Genomic DNA, 6,530 nt, shown 5'->3' on the forward strand with positions numbered 1-6,530 from the left:
ATTGATACAAACTGTGATGTAAGCAGTGCTTGGCCAGTGTTTATTCTGTGGATTTTAATGTAAGAAGAGCAGAAAAAGTTTGTTTTCCTCGAGGAATTTACTTAGTTATGCATGCAGGTAATTTAACACAGTCCCATTAATATTTTGTATTTTGACAAAAAAAAAAAAAAAAAAAAAACAGTAAATAGTTTTTAGTGAAGTAGTTTATAGTTAAATCTCAATGATGGATTTGTTTCTTATGAACATTTGGCCAGTAATGGTAGATTTCACCTCAGAAAACATTCACTGATAAACAGGAATCATGTGGATTGCTGTAATGCTGCATTTATATGCTATTTGGACTCTGGGTCTTGTTTACATATGTTGTTCATAGCTCATACATATCTCCAATTGAAAATGTATTTGTGTTTTTATTTATTAATTTATTTTGTAAACTATTATTTTGGGCACAGTTGGGAAAGAAGACTTCACGAGAACTATTTAAGATACATTCTAATGAAGAATTTATTATTATAATTATTATTATTAATAAATATCATTACAGGGAGGTCTGCACCTAAGATTTCTGACTACAATAGCAACAGTGTTCACAATGTACTACGTCTTTAACCTTCAGTATCCAGAGGAGGCATGTGGCACATTGGAATTCATTCAAAGGTATTTTATTCACCTTCTACTGTAACCTGTAAATTGCGTTTTTTTTTTCTTTTATTACTCCCTAATTTCAGGAAGTATATATTTAATCCATTAATTAAACCAAAAAAAGGTAGACTACGTAAGTTTTGTCTTTTTAGTTTTTTTTTTTTTTTTTCTATTAATATACATGTGTATTTATTAATACCCTTAGACGATTCATCTGGATAAACCCTGAAAAAGGCACGAAGCCAGGCAGAGGCAAGGTTGATTTGAAGAATACTGGAAAGACTGTGAATAACAAGTCTGCTACTGTCATCCCCAAAGTTGTGTCCCTCCTAAAGAACCTCATCGATTTCAAATGGGATTTTGTCTAGGTACCTAAACTTAATTGCCCCCTACCACATATTCTAGCTTCCTGAGAGATTTATGACCTCTAATCTACATTCATATTCATTGGTAAGAGTGTATGTTAACCCTTTGGAAATGTTTAGCTTTCTGTATTATATTACCTAAAATTGCATCGGATCGCATAGGCACAAGGTGCTTCAGCTAAACATTCGCAATGATGTAATCTTTGTGATTATCTTGTTATCTTGATAACCCAAAACTTATTTTAAAGGATTGACACTTGAAAGGACTTGCATCACAAGAAATTAATTACAGTTTAATAGTTATATATATATATATATATATATATATATATTTTTTTTTTTTTTTTTTTTTTTCACAGCTATCGTTTGGCTTCAGAAGACGTTGAGTCATCCTCTGGGGTCATACACATTAATGTCACGAATCACAATCACTGTTTGTGTTTTTTAGATGCCAAAGGAGTGGCAGCCATTTTATGAATATACACAGCTGAACTGTCTGGTCTTGTCTTGTCCTGCATTTCTGTTAAGATTGTGTTTTGTCAGTTGTTCCTTCTCTACTGTAACAAATACCCTCATTTGCTACCCAAAAATATTTCATTAACCAACATGTTCATTTTCTGATGAATTTAAAAACTGTTTTCAGAGTGTATGAGCACTTGCCATATGCTATATTTTGTCACTAACATTTTGAAAATGTTTTCTCTCTCCAGACCCGAATGTCCTCTCAGGCCAGAGCCATCAGAAGCTGGAGTGAGATGTTTTTGCCTCTTCATAAGGTTTTTTTAAGCTATTGGTTTGGTTAATGTGTTCCTCTCAGACTTGCACCCATGCCAGAATCAGGGGTGTTTTTTTTTTTTTTTTTTTTTTTTTTTTTTTCTTCTTCCTGTTTTCCTCTTTGACAGGCACAGTCTAATAGATTACCACCTAGAATCAATATGATACTCTTAGCAAAACAAAATAGTGATCATAAACATGCTAAGGCTGTGTAGTCGTAAAAGTTTTTAATATATGCCGACTCGTGCATATGATCCGCTTCGTGCGATCACATCTCTGGACCGGAGCCAAAGTCCGGATCAGACTGTGAGCGCTGCCACGGTTCGTGTGAAACAACGTGAATCCAGATCTCATTTGCACCAATCAAAAGCTTATTTACACTGTCTGAATCATTCCCTATCACCTACATTGTGCACTAAAGGCTGATTTATACTTCTGTGTTGGACCTACGCCGTAGCCTACATATAGACGTACACCCTACGCCGTAGCCTGACGTGCACCTCTCCAAAAATCTAACAGCGTGTCAATTCTACATGGACCGCAAGCGCTGTGATTGGTCTGCTAGAACCCCTTCCTCTGTATGAACTTGAGTTTGGTGTGTTTATAATGTGCACTTTAATATATTTAAATGTTACACCTTCTTATATAAAATAAAACAAAGCAAAGAGCAAGTGTCTTATCATTTATATCATTTACATAGCATTATACATCAGTAGTTGTCCGCGACAAACAATGTTGATCTGCCATGGTACAAGTCCTTGTGGAGATTGAAAGAATGCCATATTTTCTCTTGTTCCATTGTTGTCTCCTTTTTGTAGTTTTAAATAATGATTTAATGATTTGATATTTGTTTGCCGCCATCACGGCTATAATGCTTCTCCGATGAGTCGCTTCTTTTTCGGCTTTTGTCATGGTACTGTGGGTTACACCAGCAACATGCCCATGGACATTGCAGATTAGCGGTTTGCATGTATACTGCACGTCGACGTGTACAACAACGCAGAAGTATAAATGAAATCTGACGCATAACCTACAGCATAAAGGCTATGGCGTAGGTCCGACGCAGAAGTATAAATCATCCTTAAGAGCCATTCACAGTACAGGAAATGCTACACTGTGAACAAGTGACCAATCTCAGCTGGCACTTAAGCGTCTATTTATAGTGTAGGGGGCGGGCGCTTTGGATACTAGAGAGCATTTGATTGGTCAGAAGATTTGATGAGAAGATGAAGTATGATGTGACATCAAAAAAAAATTGTTGAGCCGTTTTGGCGGAAGTGACGAACTGCAAGCTTTGAATGCTTATATCTTTTAAATGCAAATTTTGTTTGGTCTTCCAAAAGAGGACACAACTAGAAATCAGTGGTTTAGTTGTATTTACAACACTGTTCCAGAACAGTTCATCCCAAATATTCAGATGTGTGCAGCGCATTTTGCGGAGTACTGTTTCCTGTGAGAGTAGCCTACAATGCTGGGGTCTGTTTCTATAAAGTGGGGCAGTTCCAACTTTGCAAGGACAGTCTGGTGCTTCTGACTTACAGTCTGTAAGTACGTTTTCATATTTAAATAATTTTCCACTGATGATTCAAATGCGAGTAGCGCTTGTTGTTTGTCATTTCCCCGATCATAAATGCAGACATGGTTTTATGTTTATGCAGTGCGATACGCAATGCGTAAAAAGACAGAATAAGTCATTATATGAGTCAATAATTATGTCCCAACTGGATGCAACAAATGCCTCGCTTAAAATTGATTTTTTTGTTTTTGTCTTGTTGCGCCAGGACACACAGCATGACAGTATGGAAAGGGGTGTAACTTTTCCGTCACACGCTTGAGGAATTAGGCCAATCACAACACACTGGATAGCTGGCCAATCAGAGCACACCTCTCTTTTAAGAACGATTAGCTTTTTTTGCTGTTGTTGTTCGTTTGTTTGGTTGTTTGTTTGTTTTTTCTAGCCACTGTTTCAGTTCTGCATTTGAATGTGGCTCACAATCACTGAACATGTCACAGATGTAAATGGTGTAAAACTCTTTATGAGTCTTCTTTCTTATGTCTGTTTTTAACAAGTCTTGACTGTCATATAAACATTATTCGTGAGGCAGACACACTCTTGCAGTTTAAATATAGATTAAAGACCCATCTCTTTAAACTGGCTTACACATAACACACTAATATGCTTCTAATATCCAAATCTGTTAAAGGATTTTTAGGCTGCATTAATTATGGAAAACCGGAACCGGGAACACTTCCCATAGCACCCGATGTACTTGCACCATCATTAGAAGAATGGCATCTACGCTAATATTAGTCTGTTTTCTCTCTTATTCCGAGGTCACCGTGGCCACCAGATCCAGTCTGTATCCAGGTCAAATGGTCACTGCAGTCACCCGGATCCAGTACATATCCAGCCCAGATGGTGGATCAGCACCTAGAAAGGACCTCTACAGCCCTGAATGTCAGCGGAGACCAGATCAGACGACCACTGGGACAAGACCACAGGAACCAGTTGAGTCCTCTGCACGATCTGACTTGTTGCAGCCTGGAATTGAACTGCTGGTTTCGTCTGGCCAGAGGAGAACTGGCCTCCCGACTGAGCCTGGTTTCTCCCAAGTTTTTTTTCTCCATTCTGTCACCGATGGAGTTTTGGTTCCTTGACGCTGTCGCCTCTGGCTTGCTTAGTTGGGGACACTTCATTTACCACGATATCATTGACTTGATTGCAAATCCTCTGGCTTGCTTCTATTTAAACTGAACTGAGCTGCATGATGACATCACTGAATTCAATGATGAACTGCCTTTAACTGTCATTTTGCATTAGTGACACTCTGTTTTCCTAATTAATGTTTGTTGAGTTGCTTTGACACAATCTGTTTTTTGTTTAAAGCGCTATATAAATAAAGGTGACTTGACTTGACTCATAAAGTCTGACATTAATGACATCTGAGATCCCACAGTGTGGCATGGCTTATAGCTGGATCATGTTTATACAGTCTGACAAGCAACAATCTTAAAAGACTATTAAAATTTGTATAGTGTGCACCCAGCTTTAGGGTGTTTTGAGTTACAGTTGCTGTTACAGAGTTAATATTTATTGCACTATTTTGTGTTATAACGATGTGTTTTATCTTTGTGTGTATGACCCTGTGCACAGTATATACTCAGATACTGGTCATGTTTATGGACAGGCCACTTATGATGAACTCTGATTCAATGTATGGCTATATATATAAATCTAAGATAAATAAAATAATAATAAATATAAAAAATAATATAAATAAAAAAAAAATTATAATAAAAAAGCAGATTCTGATCTTTGAAGTAGACTGGTATATTAAAATGAAATAACTTATATTCTGTTATAAGTCATAAATGTATAGGCATCCCATAAGAATGAAAATATTGTTAAAGTGTTTTAAAGGTGAATTTCTTCCAACCACAGCTACTATACAGTATATATAAAAAAACAGTGATTTAACAGATGTTTGTATATATATACAGGTGCATCTCAATAAATTAGAATGTTGTGTAAAAGTTCATTTATCTCAGTAATTCAACTCAAATTGTGAAACTTGTGTATTAAATAAAATCAATGCACACAGACTGAAGTAGTTTAAGGGTTTTTTTTTTTTTTTTTTTTTTTAATTGTAATGGTTTTGGCTTACATTTAACAAAAAAAACACTAATTATCTATCTTACCTACCTGGGCTTCCATACCACCTTAGCAATGCCACAAACTGATCACCTCCATGCCAGGCCGAATTGAGGCAGTAATTAAGCAAAAGGAGCCCCTACCAAGTATTGAGTACATGTACAGTAAATGAAAATACTTTCCAGAAGGCCAGAATACTTTCCAGAATACTTATGAAGTATTCTAATTTGTTGAGATAGTGAATTGGTGGGTTTTTGTTAAATGTGAGCCAAAATCACCACAGTTGAAATAACCAAAGACTTAAACTACTTCATTCTGTGTGCATTGAATTTATTTAATACACAAGTTTCACAATTTGAGTTGAATTACTGAAATAGATGAACTTTTCCATGACATTCTAATTTTTTGAGATGCACCTGTGTGTATATATATATATTTATATATATATATATATATATATATATATATATATATATATATATATACTGTATATATATAATTTGATATTTAATAGGCAGCAGTTAACATTTTTTTTATAACTAAACATTGTTTGTTTGTAAAGGTTCCCATATTGGGACAGAGGATGATATGTAGGAGAAAGTGAGAAAGAGTGAGTCAGTTCATTCCTATTCCACACGCTCTTCAGCAAAGCTAATCACCGCAGTGGCTAGTCCATTCACCTCGACTCTATCGTGCACAATCAAGACTTCCAGGTGCGGACTGATAACTTTTGTGAGAAAGATGGAGTGTAGTAGCTCCTTCCAATTATCACTTCATTTCTCTTCCTTTCTTCCCATTGTCAATTTTTGACTCATGCCTCTATTAGTTGTGTGAATTATATCAGGCTTTGTCCTCTCTCCTGTGCATTATTGTGTGTGTGTGTGTGTGTGTGTGTGTGTGTGTGTGTGTGTGTGTGTGTGTGTGTGTGTGTGTGTGTGTGTGTGTGTGTGTGTGTGTGTGTGTGTGTGTGTGTGTGTGTGTGTGTGTGTGTGTGTGTTCAATTTCAGTATGCATGTACATTTTTTTTTTTCTGCTGCTGCTCATTTTCTCTTCCTAGTTTTTTATTTGAGGATTTGCTAACCCACGTGGAAAAGATG

The 6,530-nt window shown here is 36.2% G+C and overlaps 1 long non-coding RNA gene across 1 annotated transcript; it reads left to right on the forward strand.

Annotated features, from left to right (window-relative positions):
* Window positions 1-543: 543 nt before the first annotated feature.
* LOC122145464 lies at window positions 544-1,810 on the forward strand. Its single transcript, XR_006160345.1, has 3 exons — window positions 544-657; window positions 848-1,010; window positions 1,718-1,810. It is a non-coding gene; the product is annotated as an uncharacterized LOC122145464 (long non-coding RNA).
* Window positions 1,811-6,530: the final 4,720 nt, after the last annotated feature.

Source organism: Cyprinus carpio, chromosome A7, assembly GCF_018340385.1.
Source record: "Cyprinus carpio isolate SPL01 chromosome A7, ASM1834038v1, whole genome shotgun sequence".
NCBI classification, from domain to species: domain Eukaryota; kingdom Metazoa; phylum Chordata; class Actinopteri; order Cypriniformes; family Cyprinidae; genus Cyprinus; species Cyprinus carpio.